At 42.8% G+C, this 11,178-nt stretch overlaps 1 pseudogene across 1 annotated transcript; it reads right to left on the bottom strand.

Annotated features, from left to right (window-relative positions):
* Window positions 1-8,216: 8,216 nt before the first annotated feature.
* On the bottom strand, window positions 8,217-9,093 carry LOC308270022 (large ribosomal subunit protein eL6-like; annotated as a pseudogene). The gene has a single exon. The product of its transcript is annotated as a large ribosomal subunit protein eL6-like (transcript).
* Between the last annotated feature and the right edge of the window lie 2,085 nt (window positions 9,094-11,178).

The raw sequence follows: 11,178 nt of genomic DNA, 5'->3' as shown, positions 1-11,178 counted from the left end.
ATGAGAGGGGCTCAAACTAGGCTAAGAAGTGTGGATCTAATTTGATAGATAATGAGGAACTACTGAAGGGATTAAAAAGGGAGAGAAGTGGTATGTTCTGGTAATCTAATTTTTAGGCTGATGGTGCCAGTAGATGGATGGCTCTTGTGTCTACTAATTGAAAGGACATTCATAGCCATGAGAGTCATTCTGGAGGAAAAATGGATGTCAGTAAGAGGAGTCCAGAGAGTCCAATACCAACCTGGGAGGGAGCAGGGCAGATGTTAACATCTGCAATTGAGAGAAAACAATTGAGACATTCTCATGACTTGTTTGAGATTTTATACTTGATAAGTGGAACACTTGAAACTTCAGCGTATAATGTGGGCAATTTTTAAGTTATTTTATTTTTGTTGCCTATGAAAGATTAGCTATGTAAGCGTAACTTCTCACTGTAATATCTTCAATGGATCCTCTCCATAGAATGAATCATCATTAGTCAGATATGTATTAGTTTTCTAGGGTTGCCATAACAGAGTATTATAAACTGGGTTTATGCTCAAAACAGTAAAAATTAGTGTTTAATCTCGAGGCTAGACGTCTCAAATCAAGGTTAGCCCAGAGTTGACTCTTGGTGATGCTGAAGGAAGATCTGTCCCATGCCTCCCTCTGACTTCCTGGTGGTTGCTAATAATTTTTGTCATTTGTTGTCTTCTATCTGTGTCGCTCCAGTGGCTGCTGCATCTTCACATGGCCTTCTCAAAAAGAAGTCTTGAATTTAGGGCCCACCTCAATCGACAAGACATCAGTTTTACTTTACTAGTTACATCTACAAAAACCCTATTTCCAAACAAGTTCACGTTCTGGGGATCTAAGTGGACATGGATATTTTGGGACATTATTAAATACAGTACAGTGTGTATTAAATACAGTACATTATTAAATACAGTGTGTGCCATTCTAGGCCTTTTTTCTATGCATTTGCATATATCTATCTATATATCTATATCTATTTATATATATATCACAGATGTAGATATTTCATGTCATAAGTTGCACTTATAAAGTCTACTCACTGTTTTTTACAACTTAACAATGTCTTAGAAACTTTTACAAGTCTGCTGTTGGAGGAGAGTATTCTTTTAAAATGTTGTATTTGATGTTGGGCGTGGTGGCGCACGATTGTAATCCCTGCACTTGGGAGGCGGAGACAGGATGATCGTGCAGGTTAGAAGCCAGCCGAAGCTGGCTTAAGAGACCCTGTTTCCAAAAGTAAAAAAAGTATAAATAGGTCTGGAAGTGTAGCCTGGAGGTAGAAAAGCTTCCAGGAACCCCAGTGCCACCCTCAAAAATATTGTTCTATGAATGGATTGATATAATTTATTTTTCCGTTTTCATATTGGAAAATATTTAGGGCATTTCTGTTTTTTCACTTTTTAAAAAATGTAGGGTGACTGGCCTGGTGGTACATTCCTGTAATCCTAGTACTTGGGAGACTGAGACAGGAGGATCACAGGTTTGTGGCCAGCCTCTGCAACTTAGCAAGATCCTGTTTCAAAATTAAAAAAAAAAATAGGGCTGGGGATATAGCTCAGAGGTACAGTGCCCCTGGGTTCAATTGCCAGTAACACACACACACACACACACACACACACACACACGCACACACACAATGTAGTGTGAATAGTTGTAGACATATTTTTGTCTCACAAGTGAGTTTAATCAGTCACAAAAAATAAAAAATCAGATACTTTCTCTAATATGCGAAAGCTAGGGAGAAATGGGTAACAGGGGAAACTCTAGATGAAGAAGGAGATACTATAGATGAGCAAATAAGGTGACCTAATTGAGGGGATGGGAGGGGGAAGAGGGTAACTCTCTAAAGCACATGATGTAATTAAACAAACATATCAAAGTCAATCACTAAGCCAAGCATGGGAAGGAGAGAAGGGGAGGGATTGGGGTGGTAACTGGGTAAGGGCTAATTGGGTGATGTGTGCACGTATGTCCCCACCATCTTTTATTCCTTCGAGATGTATGACTACAATGCACCAATAAAAAATCAAATTAACAGAAATATTTTAAATTTAAAAAAGTGAAATTACTGGCTCAAAGGGCATGGCTGTCTAAAAATATATTTCTACTCCAGTGCTAATGGCTGCATAACATTGCATGATAGGACCTTATCAGCATTTGTAGGAACCATTTCCTGTGGTGCCCGCAAGTCCGCTGCGAGTAGATTCTCAGTATGTGGCTTTTCTGGGACTACGTGAGAGGGACACACTTTGTTCATTCATACTGTGGTCGGTCACTGGAGGAGTCTAAAGCTTCCTGTCTCTAGGAGTGCAAAGGGATGGTTGGGGACTTGCAGACTGTAGTTTGTCCATGGTGAGAAGGTAAAGGCAGTGCTGGGTTTGTGCTCAAGGAAGAAAGATCAAGTGCAGATGCCTCCACTGGCGTGCGACTGACTTGAGCATTCTCTCAAATGTTTTTTCCCCCTGTTTCCTGATGCCAAGACTTCTTACTATTTGCCCCAAACAAAAAGTTTAGAATTCTATTGTGAGAAATAAACAGTTAAGTTTTTCAGGAGACAATAACAGCAGCAGTAAACACTTACCGAGGCCATGGGGCGTGGTATTCATTATAGGAAGGGATTTGTGTGCATTATTTTATTTAATCTTCACATCATCCCTAGGAGGTAAGGCTTTAAGATATAAACGATATAATAGAAATGTTAAAGAAAATCACACCACACTTTTGTAAGTAGGTAAGTGGGTAAAGAACTATTGTTATTTCTCTATTGCAGATATGATAATTAAGGCAGAGAGAGGTTTAATTGCTTCCTGATATCATAAACAACCAAAACCCATAATTAGGTTTTGAATAGTAAGGCAAGTTACTCTTTTTTATTTTTTATTTATTTTTATTTTTTATTTTTTGGTGGTACTGGGGTTCCTGGAAGCCCTTCTACCTCTGGGCTACACTCCCAGACCTATTTTTACATTTTTATTTGGAAACAGGGTCTCCTAAGCCAGCACGCGCGGCTGGCTTCGAATCTGCGCGATCCTCCTGTCTCTGCCTCCCAAGCGCGGGGATTACAAGCGTGCGCCACCACGCCCGGCACTCTTTTTTATTTTTAAATAGCCACCTTATCCTTGTTCTCTAGCTTTGGAAGGTACATTTGAACTTTGACCACATATTAAAAAGTGAGGACCTACATTTTCAGGATAAACAACCAAAAACCATAATTAGGACAATTAGAAATTCTTCTTTCCTTTCCTTTCCTTTCCTTTCCTTTCCTTTCCTTTCCTTTCCTTTCCCCTCCCTTCCTTCCTTCCTTCCTTCCTTCCTTCCTTCCTTCCTTCCTTCCTTCCTTCCTTCCTTCCTTCTTTTCATTTTTTTTGCAGGTTTGGGGATGGAACCCAGGGGCATTTGACCTCCAAGCTACATCCCCTGCCCTATTTTTTTTTATTCTTTATTTTGAAGCAGGGTCTCACTAGGTTGCAGAGGGCCTCACTAAGTAGCTGAGGCTGTCTGTGAACCACGATCCTCCGTTCTCAGCCTCCCGAATGCTGGGATTACAAGCATGCACCACCACGCCCGGCATCTTCTATTCTTAACTGATGACTACTGTTTAAGATTTTAAGTAGTTTTTGGTAGAGTGAGTCCCCAAACCATTAGAAGTGGGCCTTACAAGGAATACCTAGAGCGCTCAAGAGTACTGGGCATGCCAAGAGGAGTCAGGAGAAAAGATGATACAGAGTTTCCCAAAATGAATGCTGGGATTACAAGCGTGTGCCACCACGCCCAGCCTTCTGTCAACTTCTTAAAGCTCTCAGTGTACATATCTTTCACTTCCTTGGTTAAATGACCAATCGTGCAGACTGGTGCCATTTTCTCTGTGTCCCAGGGATGTGTCCGGGCACTGACAGGACTGGCCCTGGGCTTTGGCTCAAAGGGCCACAACTGAGCCACAGTGCTGTTTAGCTGCGGCTAAGCCTTTCTTCTGGGGGCCCAGGTGGGCACTCTTCCTGCTGGTTTCCCATGCTGTCTTGAGTGGGAAGCGCTAGGCCTGGCTGGGAGCCAGCTCCATTTTGGCTGGCTTGTACATTTCCTTCTCCTACCTCTCAGACTCCGATTGGTTGGGGAAATTCTTGACTTTGAGAACCTGTTGTTTTCTTTTCTGTCTTCTTGATCCTCTGTGGTGCATCCGGAGCAATTTCTTTGGAATGATCTTCCTATTCACTAATGATCCCTTCATCGATGCCCAGTCTGCAGTGTGGCCGGCGCGTTGTTGGTCCTCAATGCTCTTGGTTAGACTCCAGATGTGCTCAGCTGGTGATGGAGGTGCCACTAACCTTTTCTTTATGCAGAAAGCAGATAGAGTTTATATAGAATCCAGATGCAAGTGAAATTCAATATGGGCAACACACCCACCTGCCTGGGCTTTTTTTTTTTTAATCCTCTGGTGACTGCGCAGGAATGAATTGACGCACTTGATAGGGGGCTGGACTAAATGACTCAACACATGGGAGTCTGACCCAGCCTCAGATTGTGGGGGAAACCAGGATGGCAGAGAAGGATCTCACAGAGTGGCTCAGCCTCCCTGAGCCTCGGCTTCATCTGTGAGATGGAAACAGCCCCCAGCTCCCAGTGGCCTTGGTCTGACCTGTGTCTGCCTTTCCCTTTCTCCTGCTCCATCAGTGCAGTCCTCCCTCCCAGGACATCTCGCACTTCCATCCTTCTAAGCTCATTCATGTCCAGGATCTTTGTCCTCCCCACTACCTCTGCTGCAAAACTGCTTCCCCAGGCCCTACCAGGGCTGCATGCTGGTTCTGTGACTACTTCTAGACAGGAAGTTAGATCTTATTTTCTGCCCATTCTGCCACTCCCTGTGTTTTTGTTGGAGTGTTTAATGGAGAGAGAGAGAGAGAGAGAGAGAGAGAGAGAGAGAGAGAGAGAGAGAGATACTGGGATTGAATGCTGGGGGCATTCTACCTCTGAGCTATACCTCAGCCCCCCCTTTATTTATTTATTTGGTGGTGCTAGGGATGGAACCCTTCTACCTCTGGGTACACTCCCAGATCTATTTTATATTTTATTTGGGAACAGGTCCCTTAAGCCAGAGAGGCTGGCTTTGAACCTGTGCAATTGTCCTATCTCCGCCTCCCAAGCACTGGGATTACAAGCGTGCGCCACCACTCCCGGTATCAGCCCCCCCTTTTTGTGTGGGTCTGGGGATGGAACCCAGGGGCATTTGACGTCAGAGCTACACCCCTCACCCAATTTTTATTCTTTATTTTAAAACAGGGTCTCACTGAGTTGCAGAAGGCCTCACTAAGTAGCTGAGCCTGTCCACGAACCGCGATCCTCCAGTCTCAGCCTCCCGAATGCTGGGATTATAAGCGTGTGCCACCACGCCCGGCTTCAGGCCCTCTTTATTTGAAAGAAGGTCTTGCTAGGATGCTGAGAGTCTCTTTACATTGCTGAGGCTTTCCTTGGACCTGGAATCCTCCTGTCTCAGCCTCCCAAATACTGGGATTATAGGTATGCACCACTATGCCTTGTTGTTTAATGCACTTTTATTTAAAACAATTCCTGATGAGGAAACTTTTAACTTCTGCCATTTTTATTTGTTTCCTAGATATCTTTTTTTATTTTTTTGCTTTTTAGCCTCTCATGTCTTGCACAGTTATCTTCTTTTCTGTTTATTTGATTATTGTACAGAAACATGTTAATTCCCGTCATTTAAGTATGTTCTGTAGCGATTTCTTTGTAGTTTCCAGGGGGGTTCCATTTAACATGTGAAAGTGGTACCACTCTGGTGTGAACTGATAGCACCACAACTTCAGTTACAAACGCTGCTCCTATACAGCCCCAACCCCATCCTCCCTGTTGCTGATGTCACAAAGTTACCTGTGTATACATTATATGCTCAATAACATAGACCAATAATTTGCTTTGTTTGGTTACATTAGTTTCTTAAATCATGTTGAAAACAAAAGTAGCATTAACTTTCATAACTGTCTTGAATTTTCCTTTATCTTAGATCCTCCTGTTTTTGTCTAGCTTAGAGTTACCATCTGGCATCATTCAGTTTAGCCTGATGGACTCATCTCACACAGAAAACATGTAGTGGTAACCCATCTGCCAGTTATTGTTTATCTGGTGGTATGGATAGAATACATGTGTCTGACCAAAATTCCTGTTGAAACTTAACTTCAGTGTAGTAATGGCTCCCAGTTTGGCCCTCAGGCTGTGGCATGCACATCCTCATCAGCAGAGGGTTGGAAAGGTGGCTAGTGAGGGAGTAGGACCAGGGAGAGGCAAGCAGCCAGAGAAGATGCCAGTCAGAGAAACTAGCGCCTCTATTTAGCCTCCAGAGCCATGTCCCAGTTGTGTGGGATCCAATATTCCTGGGATATTTCTGTCTAGATTTCAGGACCATTTGTGACTCCAGAAAGTGGATGCCACACAGAGAGCTTTCTAGTATCATTCTAAAGACCACAATGTGTCCTTGAAGGAACCCTTTCCTTCTCTGGGCTTCTATTTTTTTCATTGGCAAAATGAGACGCTGGGGGAAATGTGTTCCAGGGGCCTTCTCAGCTCTGACCTGTTGTCACCAGTCTTTGTGTACTTCTCTCCAACTCTGAGTGTGACCTTCAGCACCACAGACAGAGACAACAGGGGCTTCCCAGGCTGGGGCTGACCCGAGACCACAATAGCGCATAACTCTTTCATAGTGCATCTCAATCATTTCCCTCTTTGTGACTGCTGAGGACCTCCAGGGCAGAGGATATGGATCTTCTGTGTCAGGTTCTTGGACTGAATGATCTTGTGGTGTTGCCAAATGCTGCTGCTGCTGCCATGGGGATCTTCATCGTGCTGCTTGTGAATCCCAACTTCCCCACGCCTGATGGTGAATTTAGACTTCTGAGAGGGAAGTGCAGGGAGCCACGGGGAAGGGAGAAGAAGATGGCGTGGAGGTCTGTTGGAGTCCACCCACCATTTGCCTCTTTCTTGGTCTCTTCTGCCCATCCTAACCTTTCTTTCTCTGTCCTAACGGAAATTGTCAGTGCTTCACAGAGTTTAGATACCCCTAAAGTGTTAGTAGAGGAGCAGGGGAGTCCCTCTGAGGCACATCCAGTGGGGTGGCTTTTCATTTTTTTCTGAGGGAGTCCTGCTCCTCTTCATTCTTGGACATCTGGGAACGTGAATTGATTCCCTCGGTCACTCGGTCACTCATTCGTCCTTTTACTCCACAGCTCAGGACCTTATCCACTCCTTGGTCGCCTCCTTTATTTTACATGCAGTACATGGGCAGAGGCGCTTTCCATGCACCTCCTTTCTTTGATGGCCTATGTAGCCATACTCCAGGATCTTGTTTTTTTTCCCAATAAGTTGTCTTCTTTGCCCAGGTTTTTTAAAGTATAATTTTTTGTAATTAAACATAATGGTCAGGTTTAGAGTGATAAAAACATACTTGCACATAGCAGTTGTTTGTTTTCCTCTGGATCCCACCCAGTTCCTCCCATCCCTTGACATACACACCATAGACTGATAGTGATACCTACATGTAATATTCTTTAGGGGCTGAGGATGTAGACAACTGATGGGACCTGCTTTCCCAGCATGCCTGAGCCCCTGGGTGCAATCCCCATCACAAACAAACAAAAAGCCAAAAATACAAAAAAAACCATTGATTACTAAATAACCTTACATTATTTTACTGTGTACTTGATAATGATATTGATGCTTTTTATATAAGAATCAAAACCAGTTTAATCAAGTACTCTAATATTCAACAAGTTTTCTCTTCTAGTGATCTGTTAAATTAGTGGAATATGAGCCCAAGTCTCCAATGAGAGTATATTCTCTTTAAATTCCCTTGTTGTTATTTTAGCTAGTTATTAGCTAGTTATTTTTTGTGGATGTTGAAGAATGAATTGGACCAACATGGAACTTTGTTCTAACAGCAACTGTGTAGTCACGATGAATAAACTATCCAGGGTTACTTCCGTCTCATCTTTAATCCTCTTTCATGTTGTCTAATAATAATAATCAGGCCTCTCAATTATATGCATATTTAACCTTAGCTAATTATTTTTTGTAGTCTTGAGTATTGAACCCAGAGCTTATGCAAGCTAGGTGAGTGCTCTACCACTGAGCTACCACACCCACAGCCCTTTTTTTTTTTTTTAAAGATCTGTTATTTAATTAGGCTCTTGGTAAGAAATTTAGAATACCAATTTGTGAAAATACAGTCCATTTGTTAGAGCAAAAATGTATTGCATGTGTCCCTGGAGCTGAGGAACAGCTTTGATTCTTGGTAAAACCTGTGAGTCCACAGCTTTCTGGTCAAATTTTTGCTGCTTTGTCATCTCATATTTCTCCGCCTCTGTGTCGAAAATCTCACCCTCCTGGCGTCTGGGTTTCTGTAGCTTCTTCTTGAAGTAAGCATCAGTGAGGTATTTGGGGATTTTTCACCTTGCTGCTGATGATTTTTGTAGTGGTGGCAATGACAAATTTCTGGTGTGTTCTATGCAGAGGAACTCGGTCGAGGCAAAGATGTCCAGTCATGAGCAGCAAAGCCATTGCCTAGCTGCTTCAGGGAAACCACTCTTGTGCCTCTGTGGCACCCGGTGAAAATGACCAGGATGGTCCCAGAAGTGATGCTAGAGCACAGTTTTCTCATGTGCTGGCCGAAGGGTTTTGTTTTTGCCATGGCTCAACAGCTCTCCTGGGACATCATCAGTAGGATAGTACTTAGGTATTTTGTGAAGCTTAACTACTCAGGTACCACCATTCTTGTCACCACCGACTGGTTTTGTGACAGGAGCAAGAACCTTCTCCTTCTTCTTCTCAACCTTGGACTTAGCAGCAGAGTACTTCCTCTTGTACATGGCCTTTCTAGAATACGTATCAGATCAGGAATATCAAATAATTCCTCTAACCGGGACAGGGTTCCTGCTGCAGTGTGGCTTCCCGTTCCTTGGCTTCTTAGCTTTGGAGTTGCCCTTTTTGACCTTGCCACCAATGGCAGCAGCCATCGGCCTTCTTGGCTGCAGGCTTCTTCTCCTTAGTGTCCTGCTTCTCAGCTTTTTTACCCGCCATCTTGCAAGATGGGAAAGAGAACTAAGTCCCCAGCTTCCAGTCTATAAGTAATCTTTCTGTTTGTTTTAAAATAGGTTCTCACTAAATTTACCAGGCTGTTCTCAAACTTGTGATCCTCCTGCCTCAGCCTACTAGATAGCTGGCATTTCAGGCTTGCACCAGCATGCCTACCTCAGTTTTCTATTTTTTTTTTTTGATAACTTAACCTGATTTTCTGAAAAGAAGAAATTAAATGCTTGAGATCAATGAGATAAAAATCATGAAATGGAAGTCTCTCTTGTTCAGGAAGTAGAATATGGCTTAGAATCTCCACTCTCAAACTGCCATGACGTGAACAGCTTTGTTCCGTCATGCCCTCCCCTCATGATGCTCTCTGGGGGGTATTTTGGCTTCAGTGAGGCATAGCTCACCAACACTTTTAATAGTATCTACCATCTTTATCATTATGATGTCAACCTTTATGAAACTTAAAATATCTCTGTGAACTCTTGTGTGCAGTTAGATCACTCATTTGTGGTCAACCTAAAGGGCTTCCCTATGCTGGGCATCTAGACAGTGCTAATGGATCTAAAATTTTTATGCTTAACATGCTATCCTTCTATTACAACAGTGAATATAAAGTAGTTATCATAATGTTTAAATACATATTTGTTTTCATCTTTTTTTGCCTCACCCCCATTATAATAAGTATTATAAGCTCAAAATCGTATCTGTATTCTATTTGCTCACAATGTATGTCGTATGACTTACAGTGTTCAGTGCATAATGAATCATGAATGTAAATATAAATGCATCAGTTGTATGTAATGATAAATTATTTTTCTTCAGCCCCAAGAATTCTATTAGAAGATCTTCTGTAAAAATGCCCATACTTTCTAATTTGAGGAAGTCACATCTTAATTTCTATGTAAATATGCATCCAGTTCTGCGTGTGAATGCTTCATATTGTGTTTAGGAGAGCTCCCCCTCTTCCTGATGTGAGATCAGTAGGCAAGTTATACCTCTATCCTGCTAAGAATGACGTGTGCGTTGACATCAGGATGCGAGATGAGGCTGTTGAAGTTCAGCAGTGTCTTCCACACTAAAGAGGGTCTTCTTGCAGTTGTAAGGGGAAGAGTTAATTTGCCATGAAAAAAGTCTCTGTGCAACAGTACTTTTTAGGCACTGTCTCTTCCAAGGGGCATCCAACTATTGACCTGTTGCTGAAAGGGACATACCATTGTCTACTAATACTACTGGAGCTAAAGACGAATCGTGAATGGGCCTTGATTTTGCAGCAAGCTTGACTTCGATAGCTCCTCCCCCCAAAAGGTCATTTTATATTTATGAAAAAAAAAAAGCATGATTTCAAGCCAGGGGGACAAATTGATATCAGTATTTAATACCAAACTTGTAGGCCTCCCTTGAAGCCCCTTGTGAAAATGGGCTTTCTTTTACATGCATAACTAAGATGCTTAGGTTGTTATAAGCAGGGCTGCAGTCATAGTTTCTGGTGTTGTCTCAGGATAGCTTGTTTCTAGTGCCTTCCCTATGCCAATCAGTCTTCTAGTTAGATGGATGTAGAATTTGGTTAAGGAGAGAATCTTAATCTCTACCTCTCACAAAAAGCGTTTTTACTCAAATCATTTTGAACATGTTAAGGAGAAAACACCTGAGAATTCCACATAAGTGGCCCTCTAGACCCTCAACTTGTATCTCCCACTGGTTGAAACATCTGTCTTGAACGAGATGGAAGCTTGCTGGCTCCACTGGACACCAAATGATCCAGATGGATCAAATCCAGAGAATTTTACTTCTGTGGGGTGTATAAAGGAAAAGATGCAGCAGAGGTGGGGTGGGAGGAAAGCTCAGGCCTCACAGCCCATGGTGAAGTCCCTCCACAGGTCACTGCTTCCCACCCACTCAAAAGTGATTGCAGGGAAAGCCAATAACTCACTTTCTCACCTTCCTGTGGGACCTCCATTGCCACTCAGTTCGGGGGTGACCATGGACATTGTAACCTTGGTCAGGCCTTTCCTACCTCCCAGTCCATTTCCAGTTAAAACAACCCCAAACATGGCTTCCCCCTGTGGAACCACTTTCCAC

This window comes from Muscardinus avellanarius (assembly GCF_963383645.1).
Source record: "Muscardinus avellanarius genome assembly, chromosome: 11".
Classification (NCBI taxonomy): domain Eukaryota; kingdom Metazoa; phylum Chordata; class Mammalia; order Rodentia; family Gliridae; genus Muscardinus; species Muscardinus avellanarius.
The sequence above is the reverse complement of the archived record's forward strand: the minus strand, read 5'-3'. Positions and strand labels throughout refer to the sequence as shown.